Raw genomic sequence first — 13,997 nt, 5'->3', positions numbered from 1 at the left:
CATTTCTGTACTCACATACATCCATGCTCAAACATTTGGATACATGTACGTATTTGGAAATTCATATGCACACATGATGGGAAAAAATCTATCACATTATCCTTCCTCCATCTCGCATTCACACATGCTCATCACTGGATACAGTTGTACAGATATGAACAATTGCACACATGTGTCCACTTGACCATCCATATACATTCATATAATTACATTATTTCATTAGGATACATCCCAGGCGCGCAACTACGTGGGGGAGGGGGTCCTGGGGGTCCGAACCCCTACCCTTTTTCTCAAAAGGGTGAAAGTGCCCCTTTTCTAAGGCATTTTCTTTCTCTTGATCTTGAAATGGCGATGAGACTGTTTATTGTATTTTTGTCTGGTTCAGTGCACATAATTATTATCATTAAAATTCTTGTAACATTTCTTCCGTTTTTAAATCTGAAGAACATAATTCAGGCTATATCCCCTATAAATAAAATTCATATTGTGCCCTTTTTGTGGCCTGGACCCCTGCCCTCTAAAATAACTAGCTGCGCGCCTGCATCCAGATTTAGCTATAAAATGCACAGTAGCAAGGAGCAGGTAACGAATATTGTCTATCTGCCTTAGAGAATGCGCGAACCAACAAGTTATGGACTGTCTGGGAGGAGAAAAGGGCGATTTCCAGGAGGAAAGTGAAGTAGCAGACAGCGATATGAGCAACGAACAGTTTGTAGTTGAATGTTCTACACTTGGCACCGGCATGCTGGAGCTTCCAGCTGAAGAAACTAAGCGGAGGAACATTCATTCTACTGAAAGTTTGCTCTGTGGCGGCGTCTCTGGTAAGCCGCTTTGGTTCGCCTTCAAGGGTCCAATAGTGAAGGATTCTTGGTAGGAAGGGATGATGATAACTGACCATGTCGATAAATCCTTGGAGGCCCTTGGCGATGGCAAGTAGGAAGCTCTTGGCGGCTTCTTCCTTGGTGGGTAGAGGACGGGCGAAATTTCATGACCAGTGACCTCCAGCGGTGATCTGAAGAGGCCGCTGTCCTGCAATTAGACTCTTATATCAAAGTAGTTCGTACGAGGCCAGGCTGTATTCGAGGTGTTTGGCAGTAATTTTTAATCAGAACAAGATTTTCAACTAGCGTCCAAAATCCCTGAGTCTGCTAAGTCTGCCACTCGTTCGCATTTTGAAGCAGATGGTAGAATAGTTGATCCCAAAGGGCACAAAGCGTGCTGTCCTTTGCGCGTCCTTCGGGTGTTGTTTTCACATGGTGGAAAACGGTCTTGGAGAAGCCATTGGCTCACAGAAGGCTGAAGATAATTCTGCTAAGGTGCAGCAGGAAGGAACAAAGGAATTCTGTCCAAGTCTAAGGGCTTATACTACGCAACAAGGATGCCAGAGTCAGGCCCAAAGGTCACAAATCATTTCACTCGGCAGAATGGAAAAAAAAATACAGTTTACTCGGCAAACTTGGTGGTCGGCATAATTCAAGAAATCAATGATCATGGTTTGTAACTCTCGAAGTTTTAATTTTCATTTCAATTTGGTCCTTTTCGAAACAAGATATTAAATAGTATGAAGTGTGGATTTAACTTTTAAAGATATTACTCGGTAACCTTGCTCCCGACACCCCCCAAAAAAGTTTTCTAGCGCCGCCCCTGGCCAGGGTACCCGCGAAGCCCACCACAGGAGACGGGTTTTGCCATTGATGATCAAGAATTCTCAAGAAAAACAACATTCAGCTTTTTGAACACAGGCGGAAAGTGTGAACCCAGTCAGAGCTCTTGAGTTTGTAATTTTAGCCGTCGTTTCGTTTCGCCGTCTCGAGAGAAACTCCACCTGGACTTAAACCGACGACCATCTTTAGATACTGGTTGTCTCTGCCGTTCCGAATTTATTTATATTCCATCAAATTTCTCTGATCCGATACCTAGGTTCCCAAATTTCCTTATCAATATCTAAACCGTGATCTGCTGAGATTTCTTTATCTGTATTTAAACCGTGATCTGTCGAGACTGCTATCTTTGGCACTGGAACGTAACCTCTTTTTAGGATTATTGCTTCGTAGCAGTACTGTTGTTTCCCCCTAAAATTGTGGGAAAAAAAACACCGCCAGGCCATCAGGGAGGACAATGGAGCTCGTGAGTCGTGAGCACTGAGTTGGGGATCCCTGAGAAGGTACCATCTTTGGTTCAGCTACCCGTGGGTTATTTATTTCTGTATTTTTTACTGATTTATTATTTTTATTATTGTTGTTATTATTACTGTTGTTCTTATTATTTTATTATTATGATTATTGTTATTGATATTATTTTTGTTGAAATTATTGTTTTTATTATGATTTTCGTGATTACTATAAAATGATAATGATTGTAATATAATGATGATGATAATAAGAGTAATGATAATAGTAATGATAATAATAATTTATTATTATTACCTTTATCATTATAATTATCATTGTTGTTATCTTTATTATTATTATTATTATTATTATTATTATTATTATCATTATCATTTTCATTATCATTATCATTATCATTATCATTATCATTATCATTATCATTATCATTATTATTATTATTATTATTATTATTATTATTATTATTATAATTATTATCATTATCATTATTGTTATAATAATAATAATAATTATTATTATTATTATTACTATTATTATTATTATTATTATTATTATTATTATTATTATTATTATTATTATTATTATCATTATTATTATTATTATTATCATAATTGTTGTTGCTATTGCTATCATTATTATCATTATTATTATATAGTTTCAATTATATACTTGCTTTGTAACAAAATATATTAAAATTGCATACACGACTGTTAACAATTGGCTGATAAGTGTGCGTGTCTCAAAGAAAGCTGAGTTTACTATTTATGACATGTTTAGAAATAAGTAAATCAAGTCCTGTGTTCAAAATATTGCGGCAATTATCCCTGATCGCGCCCACACGCCCACCCAGAATAAACTACAAGGAAAATATACATGTTAGGGTGTTAGAATTGTGTTTTTATTTCAATGTGTTTCTTTAGCATGTATTTCTTTTTACTGACGCAGAAGATCTCGAAATGGTATGGAAATAATATATAATTGTGGTGAGGTAAGAGTGGATCTTCGTGCCGTTGGCGTCGGCAGAGGCAGACGTTGCTTCACAATATAAACATTGGCGGCGGGAAGTCTGCTCGAGGAAAAGGGTGTCCCTCAGACATACCAAAATCTTCCTAAGATAAACCAGATTAACGGAGATCATATAAAAGAAAGAATAGAAAAGAAAAAGGATCCAGGGAATATAGACTACTCAAAAGTCTAAAACCCTATAATAGAAGAAAGAAGAAGAAGAAGAAAAGGGTGTCTGTGCTTTTGCAGTCGGTAAATATGATTAGGATATCAAAATTTTCATTATTTCTCATCGCTGACGCTCGTATCTGTTTTCACGAGTGATTTTTCTCGATAACCAGTCAATCTCACTCCTATAGCGACGAAAAGATGTAATTGCTTGTAATTTTTGCAGTTGCGTTATCTTCAGCTCAGGTCGAGTTGGCACCCATTTAAAACAATCTTTCCTCGCTCCTGACTGATTGTTTTATAGTGGAATTGCATGATTAGAAAACGACGCAATAAACTCGACACTCCCATAGGTGACAAAATCATGGTCGCTACTTACGTATTATAATTATAATCACTATTATCACAAGGCGCCATTTCCGGGTAGATGTCAGTGATAATGCCACCATCGATTCTGGCTGCAAGTTTAGCACCAATGGCCCACAGTGCAAATAAATGAGGGCAGATTCATGGGGATGGACAGGATTTGATGGAGGGAAGCCAAGAGTCTGGGTTTAGAAATGTCATGCCATGCAAATCCATTCAGACTAATGCTGCTTCGGAACTCCTCGTCCAGACAAGTTGGATAAGATTATCTAGGAACCTCTACCTTCTCGTCCTGGACAAGTTGTCCATCTCATCCTCTTTCACTGCTGGGGGAGCAGGAGAGATATTACAAAAGCATTTGTATGTAAACGATGACAGTTGCAGGCAACCACAAGATATTGATGGGGGTAATTTTATGGCCCTATATTGGTGTTTTCAAAGAATATCTTTGTGTTTGTCAGGTGCAGATAGATTAAATATGCATCATAGGAGTTACAAAACCTATGCAGCATGTAAAATAAAGACACCGGTATCATAAATTAGTGAATGTTTCTTTCAAGCTAGTTGCATTCTAGGCAGCGGAGGCAGCGGAGGTTCTGAGCGCAGCCTTGGTGTCCTGCTGGTCCTGATGACCAAGACGGGGAATTCTGAGCGCAACATAATGGCACAGTGAAACTGCAAACTCTATCATACTGAAATGTGGATAGATTAGGTTTGCCTGTGCTGTAATGTGAAGCATGTAAAACTGTTTTGGGGTAATTTTAAAAAGTAGTTCTGCATAATGGATCGGTTTTGGTATTAGTCTGCAGAGTTGGGCAAGTGCACACTCAAAATAATTTTCCTTTTTTGACAGTACACACTTGAAAAAAGGGCATGGTCATCATAGATGTTGTGTAAAATGGTCTTAGCACTAGGGTTTCTGTATTATAATTCTAAGGAATGATTAGAACATGAAATATAGCAACATAAAGAGGAATTATAAATGAAACTGAATAATGTCAAACAGTTTTGAGATAAAAACAAAGCAGAACAGGATGTCATCACACTTGAAGTGCACACAAAATTTCAAATGGACAATTGCACACTTGAAATTTTGCTTGTGCACACTCAAGAAAAAGCCCATACTTGGCAGAGTGGGGGATTGATGGACTCCTCACTCTCTACTTTCCAAATGTATAAAAATTGTTGTGCAGAAATCCCCCTATTAGCAATAGTCTTGGCCCAGATAACAGGGGAGGGTATGAACAGTACCGGGGAGATTGCAAGGTAAAATATGAAAAATATACTGTCTGATCCCCCTCAACTCCTAGGTTGTTGTTGTCGTGGAGGGGTTTAGGAGATGGAGGCTGAGGCCCAGTGTCGGGGATTGCCTTTACCTTGGGCTTAACTCCTTGCCTCAAATAATTTTTCATGGTCTTTTCTTTTCTCCCTTTGGTGTTCCGTATCTTCTTCATCCCCCTTCTGTACACTTCCTGAGGTGTGAGAGATGTGTTTAAAGTATGAAAGGTTGGCTTTGTGTCAGTCATGAATGGTCTCTGGGAGCTATGGGCATGGTATTCCCTTGGTTATTGGCCTTGCCCTTACCCCTTATGGAGACCCTAAGGGGTAGACTGTTCCTTTTCCCCCATTTTATTGAGGCTCACCGTAACCAGTAATGAAGATTCTTTACCCTTATTAAGGGCATTAAGGCTTGCCTCTTCATCAACTAGCCTATCTGAATTTGATTCCATTGGTTTTCTGACACCTACCCCTTCTTTGACCATGGCTCCGACCACTGATACTAATACTCCTTCCTCGACGTCGACTGACAACTCTATCCATTCCGAACCACCCACCCAGGTCATTATTCAACCTTCAGAATGCACCCCTTCCTCTCTCCAAACATTAACCACTTCATCTACTGCACAGTCTTCTTCATTGTCTACTCCCTCTTCCCTTAATTGTCCTCCCCCTGACAGAACTACTTCACTCCATACCACCCCATCTTCCTCCCGCCCTCATCCTTCTACAGCTTCCACCTCTTGAAACATTTTGAATACTCCCTTTGGCCAGGTAGGATCGATTCTTTGTGATTCCCCCCACAGCCCCTTACTTTGAGAATATCCTTCTCTTTCATCAGTGTTTCCAAAAACAATCGGAAAGTTTCCATGCACAATTATAATTGAAATTTCCATGTAGATATGTAGATATGCATATATTTATATTTATGTATTTACAGTATAAAGAAAAGGTATGAATGAGAATGCACATCTTCACAATACAAGGATTGTTTCAAATGTATTTCTGATATATTCAAAAACAGTCAAATACATCTGAATTGTGATGATATTAATTCTCATACATGTCTTTTCTACTTTTGTCACAATGAACACTTCATGTAAAAGATTTTTGCAGGAAATGGAAGGAGTTATGCGTATTATGCATTTATGCTCTCAGTTATGTGTACTTGTTAGGAAAAGAGCCATCTACCTGAGAATGAAAAGCATTTACAGGATATTTACAAACAATACCTAATCAAAACCACCCGAAAAATGAGAAGCCAATCATAAGCAAGGGTAGTTTCATGTTCTTGTATTTTTTCAGGGTTTCGCAGAATTCGAGGCAGTACATGAAGATGGGTGTGCATAAGCTGCATTGGTTGCGAAACAGTATATACAAGGATGATTCACCCTGGAGGCTTACCGTCAAACAAAGAACTAGTGTCAAGCTCAAAATTACCAGGATGTTTGTTGGGCTTATATAAGTGCCAGAGGATATGAGACAACTATGACATAGAGCCATTGATGTGAGTAGAGTTTAACAAAGTCATATATTTAACACCTTTTTATTTTATGGCATATTGGACAGAAAGTAAATACCTATATATTTTGTATCCTCATCAACTCCTTAATTACAGATACTCAGCCTTCTGGATGGGGGTGGGCAAAGCAGAAGTTTGTAATGGAAACGAACATATGCCTGATCCTCTGTAAGTATATTCATCTGTTTATTGATGTGTGTATATGTATATATATGTATGTGTGTGTGTGTGTGTATAGATAGATAGATAGATAGATAGATAGATAGATAGACAAATAGATAAACAGATAGATTTAGTTGTTAAGTACTTGAACAGCTATTTTTGAAGATAAATCCAAAGACCAAGCTATTGTAATGTAATGTTTAAAAGATTCAACATTTTGTTTGGTGGTTCTAATGTGAGTGAGGAATATTTTTTAGTCCAGCTATAAAGAGGGCCTTAATCTTAACAGTAGCCTCCTGTGCTATACAAAGCATTAGTTCAGGGTGCTTGTGGAGCTTTCCATGCTCTTCACTGTAGCATAAACAGTATTTTAGGTAATGAAACTAGTAATAGACTTTAAGTCTACTTCTTAGGGGCTATTTCTCCTCAGCAACATAGGCCGAAAAAGGGCATACTATTTTAGTGTGCACAACTTGGAGTAGGCTTGAGCAAGCATGATGCAAAAATGTCACACCGACATGGGGGATTGTTTGCCAGTAAATGAAATGATGTTTTCTTAGCTGGCATGAATGGGTTCAATACCACACACATTATGAGAAAGGAATTTGTGTGATGGATCCATGAGGAGAAGTTATCACCACTTTGGGCATTTTGTTTCACTTTGTCTTTTTTTTTTCATTTATGCAGATGTATAGCTAGAGTAAATAGGCCATACTTTTACATTTGAATAGATAAAATTTTGTAATTGTCCATTAAGCAATCCCCCAATTTGTTGTTTGTTGCTGTCGTGGGGGGCTTAGGAGACAGAGAATGAGGCCCAAGAAAGATTATCCCTACCTCAGGGCCTCAGCCCTCACCTCAACTAGTTTTGCATGGTCTTTTCTTCTCCCCCTTTCCTTTTCCTTCTCTCCCTCATCGACTTCTGTCCATATCCTAAGGTATAAGAGCTGTGCTGAAAGGATGAAAGGCTGGCTTTGTGTCAGTCATGAACTGCCTCAGGGAGCCATGACTATGGTATTCCCTTGGTTGATCAACTAGCCCTTACCCCTTATGGGGACCCTGAGGGGTAGACTGTTTCTTTTTCCCACTTATTTCAGGCTCACCTTGGCCAATAATGAAAATGTTTTACCCATATTAAGGGCATTAAGGTTTGCCACTTCATCAACTAACCTTTCTAAATTTGATTTCTTTGGTTTTCAAACCACTGATTCTCCTTTGACCATGGCTCTGACCACGGATACTAATACTCCCTCTTCAATGTTTACTAACAGCTGAACATTCCGAACCACCCACCCAGGTCATTACTCGAACTTCATTCGCCTCTTTTAATAATTATACTGGAACTTTTTCCGTCTCCCCGACTGATTGTCCTATAATACGATAAGTACTGGTCAGACTGTGAAAACAAACTGCTTACCTGCCTTGTTGACTATGATGCAATGGCAGTACTGTGCTACACTATTCCTTCCAAAGGGCGACTTAAGTCTTACAGCAATATTGCCAAGAACAACTTCCAGAGACATGACCTCCCCCATGAAGTTTACATTGGTGGTGTCGTGCCCTGTCTGACCATATTGAAACCCTTCCTCGTCAATATGAGAAATATTGGCTACCCAGCCAAACACTGCCCTTCCAATACCTTGCTTGTTGTTGTTGTAAGGGGGCTTAGGAGACGGAGACTGGAGCCCAATGTAGGTGATCACCCCAACCTTGGCCATCAGCCCTCGTCTCAACTAACTTTGCATGGTCTTTTCTTCTCCCCTTTTCTTGTCTGCATCTTCTTCATCTCCCTTCTTAGGTCCCATTCTTAACCCATCAGCCGCAGATGGCATCATATGATGGACAATGCAATTGACAGCTGATCCCTTTGAGCAACAATTTTGATGGTTTTCTGATCCCTGCCCCTCCTTTGACCATTGCTCTGACCACTGATACTAATATCCCTTCCTCACCGTTTACTGACAAATCCTTTCAAAACCACCCGCCCAGGTTATTACTCAACCTCCAGAATGCACCCCATCCTCTCTCCTAACATTCTCCCCTCCATCTCCTTGTGCAGTCTTCTTCAATGTTTACCCCCTCTTCCCTTATTACTACTTTTCATCCTTATTGTTCTTCCCCCCACAGAACTGCTCCACTCCAGACCACCCCTTCTTCCTCCCACCCTCGTCCTACTGCCTCTTTGTCTGCAAACCTTTTGAGTACTCTCTTTGGCCCAGCCAAGTGGTATTAATTTTTTGTGATTCCCCCACAGCCCCCTACTCTGAGAATACCCTTCTCTTTCAACAGTCTCCAAAAACAAGTAAGCAAGGTTACCTTTTGAAGTTCCTGTAATTGTTCATGCCTTGTCTTAGTTACATCTGAATCCCAATCTCGTGCACTATCTACCCTAACTGACCTTATTGGCAAACCCATCCATGCCGAACCTCACCCCTCTCTTAATACTTGTTCTGGACCTGACTACTTGCCCTATCTACAACAAGAACTGGTTAGACTGTGGAAATGACCTATTTACCTGCCTTGCTGATTATGATGCAATAACAGTACATGGCTACACTTTCCTCCCAGAGGACAGCATAAGTCCCATGCCAAGATTAGCTTATGTTGACATGACCTCCCCCATGAAGTTTATATTGGTGGTTTGTACTACCATGCCTGACCATATTGACCCTTTCCTCGTTAATATCAGAAATGTTGGCATTTTGGACACTCCACAGCTCACTGCCCCCTATGTGCCCAACCTGGTCGTGACCATTCCAATTGCCCTGTTCAGTCACATACATGTGCCAGTGTGAAGTAGCAGTTCTCAGATTCAAACTATGCCTCACTCTACATGAGGCTAGGCAGGACGTTAAGGTTTTTCTCTCTATACCTATACCCTTTACCTTGAACCATCCTACCTTTACTCCACCTCTCCTCCAGTCAAATTCCTTTTCCAGTGTAAATACAGATACTCCAATCTCAACCACTTCTCCGATACCTAACCTCTTCCCCCTTCCTTCTCACTTTACCTGTCGCACCAGACAATATAAACATTCCACTCCATCTTCTCCTACCACATCCTCTCCTACACCCTCCTCTTTCTTTGCTCTTCGAACATCTATCCCCTCTTTTCCTCCTTACAAGAGAACATTTGTTTCTTAGACCTCCCCTACCTCCTCCCCTCTAGAACCTCTTGAAGACATTAAAAAATTCCTAAACATGACCCAGGAGAATGTTGCACTCCCTCATCCATCCTCCAATCCCTTTACATTTAAAGTATTTACCAATATACATCCCCTCAAATTTACCCTACCCCTCTTCCTCCCACTCTTTCCCAACCCACCCAGTCCTCTCCTCCATGTGCACTGTTCCTTCTTCGTTCCCCATTATCCTTGCATCTCCCACCTGGATGCTCACATGAATCCCTTCTGTCACAACAGTGTCCTTCCCCAGATCCCTCCTGTCATGACATTCTTGCTGATGTTACCACCTTCTCCAGCCCCCTTATCTCATTCCTGCTACATCTCCAACAGCCATCTCTTTGCGTATTACACATTGATTGTTTCATAATAGTTCTTTGGCCAGCTTCCCATAGACAATGTTTTTATTGCTTTCTCAGCCATAGTTACACTCCGTTTCATCCAATCACTCAATACCCTTAACCCTTTCCTTTACTAATCTCCAATTTACCTCATTTGCCCCCCTCTTTACCATTCTCTGTATCAAACTTTCCTGTAACACTGTATAACCTTTGACTTCTTATACATTTTATTCTAATGGTTAACTTATTTTTACCCTTTTTGGACACAATAATTTACCGTAGCGCTATATGACCGTTAATATTTAGGGCATTTATTTGTTTCAACCATTAACCATTACCATTTAAGCAGTATGATATTTCATTTATTTGTAACCTGTAACTGGCTTACCTAATTTCCAGAGTACATGATTCAGGGCTACCAAGATGCCACAGAAGTTGAAGTCTGCAGTGAAGTGATGCTGTATTTGCTGTATTTCCCTGGACACATTGGTGGAGGAAGATGACTTTGTGATTTCAGTTAAACCAATATTTCTTAACCGCATTTGGGATTAAGGTATGTTAATTTCTGTTCACAAAAATCACAAAATAATAAAGAAATTCATTGGATTTTGAATAGGCATTGATTCTTAATATGTGATCTATTCATATTGTGGGCATAAAACAGCAAGAATAAACATCGCAAATTTTCTAAGATTTCCTCTCATCTTTGACAGATTGGCTATCATGTGTCTCCGTCATCAACCTGAGGCCAGGTTTTGATGAAACTTTGCAATACCTCTCTCCACATGGAGTGGAGTGGAGGATCCTCGGCAGTAAGCTTCCTCTGAAGGAAAGCAAGGACGTCAACTGGGACTGGTGAACAGGGAGTTGACATCCAAGCTCATCATAGTTCCCGGCGGGACACCACGGACATGGGAGATGAAGTCCAGGACTTCTTTTCCCACTCCTTTCTGACTCTTTACTCCCTCCTCTCCCCTTCCCCTTCAGATGGCTGGATTAAGACGAGGAGGATTCTGGAAGTGTTGTCTAATATATTTCAATAAATCTAGTTTGTGCATTGTGGGTTTTCGTAACACACACAAACACACAGAGAAGGATGGAGAAAGTGCATTAGACTCCAGGGTGATTACTTTGAAGGGGAAAACTCTTAGTGTGAAGTTTGAGATTGTAAGAAATCTTTTGTAACATCAGTACTGGAACTTTTCTCACACACACACACACCACACGTACACACACACACACACACACACACACACACACACACACACACACACACACACACACACACACACACACACACACACACACACACACACACACACACAAACACACAAACACACAAACACACAAACACAAACACACAAACACAAACACAAACACAAACACACAAACACACACACACACATACATACATATATATGTATATATATATATATATATATATATATATATATATATATATATATATATATATATATATATATGTGTGTGTGTGTGTGTGTGTGTGTGTGTGTGTAACGCCCATTCAGTATACCTGAAGTTGTAGTGAACATTTTCTGTTTGGTTTCATTCATTTCGCTTTCTAGCCGATCTAGGTCACTTTTGGTGCACCAAGTCTAGCGGGGATTCCCCACCAATGAAAATGTTTGGTGGCAGAGTCCATTCCCTATACCTTGTGGTGTGAGGAACATTTAAACGCTTTCCAGAAGGTTCGCTTCTTAGCCTGAACTAGATCACTTTTTGTCTCTTTTCTTTGGCCAGAGAGCCACACCCACCACCAGGGTCGCAGCAGACTTTTATATCTTTGATGTACGACATACATAAAATATAGTTATGAAAAGGAGGATTGGTTTGGTTTTCAGCTACCCAGACTCTCACGATAGTTGGGAACTGATGGTAGCTTCATAGGTTTTTAGTACCTGATATCCAAAAGCTAACTTACATCTATTTTCATTCACATAGGCCACTTCCACAGCCACTGTGGGACAGGTCTCTTGATAGTGTTCGCTGGGTTTTATGGAATCTGTCCTGTAGTGACATCTTACCTCAGAAGTCTTCTCATGATCAGGTGTTTACCATTGAATTTACCAGGGTAACGTTTAGCGTGTTAATAAGTTCGTATTTATTAAACAAAGATTACAAAAACAACATTATTATGCCAATATATTTATAAATTAAAGAGTACCGAAAGAAAAACATGATGTCTCTTCCATTGTAATATAATATTTCCATTGTCTGGTCTGATCCATGGTTCTTCCCATAGCCATCACCTATGGGGACCGAAATTACCAAAATCTTGAATTTAGAAAAAGGAATAGTAAAAGTATGTATCGCGTAATTAAATGCATATGTTTATTGAAAATAATTTGCCGCGCATTCAAAATCGGTCATACAACACAATGATAAAATATTGTAATGAAAAGGGAAAAATGAGTTAACGATTAGGACAAAATATATTAGATGTCAAGGGTTGTAGAGCATTGTACGTTAGTAAAAAGTTTCAAAAGGGAAGAGCAAACGGAGTACGAAGGCCGGTCAGGACGGTCTCAAAGTCATCCTTTCATCGAACGTGTATGTTGACCCTGAGACCAACACCAGGTCTCTTCTATTAAGTGTTTGATTTTGAATTTGACCTAATCAGGGCTCTATATAGCATTAGCAAAGACTTTCTATCAGGTCCCCATTAATCATCGGAAAGAAACTAATAAATCGAGTGCTCTTTGATATGTGTTCTTTAATTAACCAATGTGTTTTTCTCCAATTCAGTCTGCGATCAAAGAGGAGACCGAGATATTAGCAATTTTTTAATAGGTATTGGTGATTGTCTGGAGTTAGCCTGATATTTGGCATCCTCCTAGGTGAAAAAAAATATCCAAATTCTCATTCGTGTGGAAAACTTGAAACTCCACTGAATGAATCATATCCAGTGCCAATTGGATGCAATTTGCCGATAATTCAGCATTTTTGCTAGAATGCCATAATGCGCAATCATCAGCATACATTGAGTATTTACGATTCCGATGGGGAGCTGGTAAGATATCATTTATGATATGCAGAATAATGTTGGTGACAAGACACTTCCTTGTGGGACCCCATTTGCCTTCACAAAAATGTACGAAAAAGTGAGTCATAGAAAAAGTCCTGTCAATAAAGTTTTGAATAATACAAGGCAGGCTCGTACGTAATAAAAAAAAAAAAAAAAAAAAAAAATCCAAGAAGGCCCTATCGCTACGCCATGTCGTAGGCTTTTTTCTATATTTAGGATACTGCAGTAGTAAAATATATTTGGCAAATGGCTCTTGGATAAGACTCTAGTTTAACCAATTAATCATTACTTTGGTGTCTTTTACTGCTCTTCAACTAGTAAAATTATGTAATTAAAAAATCATATAGCTTTCTGTTAATAATTCGTTCCATGACTATGCATAAGCAACGTGTCGACGCAATAGATCGATAGATGGCGAACCTGGGATTTCCCTCTCCTTTCAGTGTAGGAATCATGTGGGAGAAGTGTTATTTCCAGTAACTCAATCATGACATCAATGATTGAGATGCTGTATCATCTCATATCGAATCTCATCGGGGCCTGGGGACGTATCTCTAAAGGCTTCTAGGGCTCGGAGAAGCTCACTCATCGACGGATCTTTATTGTAATCTAAGTCATCTGTAGAAAGGTGTATAGGTTGCAGCTCAGCCGCTTCCTTGCTGGTCAGGAATGCGGGATGGTAATATATATATATATATATATATATATATATATATATATATATATATATATATATATATATATATATATATATATATGTGTGTGTGCGTGTGCGTGTGTGTGTCGTGTGTGTGTGTG

At 39.5% G+C, this 13,997-nt stretch overlaps 1 long non-coding RNA gene across 1 annotated transcript; it reads left to right on the top strand.

Moving 5' to 3' along the window:
• Window positions 1-3,157: 3,157 nt before the first annotated feature.
• LOC113824011 (uncharacterized) lies at window positions 3,158-11,210 on the top strand. Its single transcript, XR_003477467.2, has 5 exons — window positions 3,158-3,386; window positions 6,252-6,453; window positions 6,565-6,636; window positions 10,553-10,706; window positions 10,867-11,210. It is a non-coding gene; the product is annotated as an uncharacterized lncRNA (long non-coding RNA).
• Window positions 11,211-13,997: the final 2,787 nt, after the last annotated feature.

Source organism: Penaeus vannamei, chromosome 24, assembly GCF_042767895.1.
Source record: "Penaeus vannamei isolate JL-2024 chromosome 24, ASM4276789v1, whole genome shotgun sequence".
Taxonomy (NCBI): domain Eukaryota; kingdom Metazoa; phylum Arthropoda; class Malacostraca; order Decapoda; family Penaeidae; genus Penaeus; species Penaeus vannamei.
The sequence above is the reverse complement of the archived record's forward strand: the minus strand, read 5'-3'. Positions and strand labels throughout refer to the sequence as shown.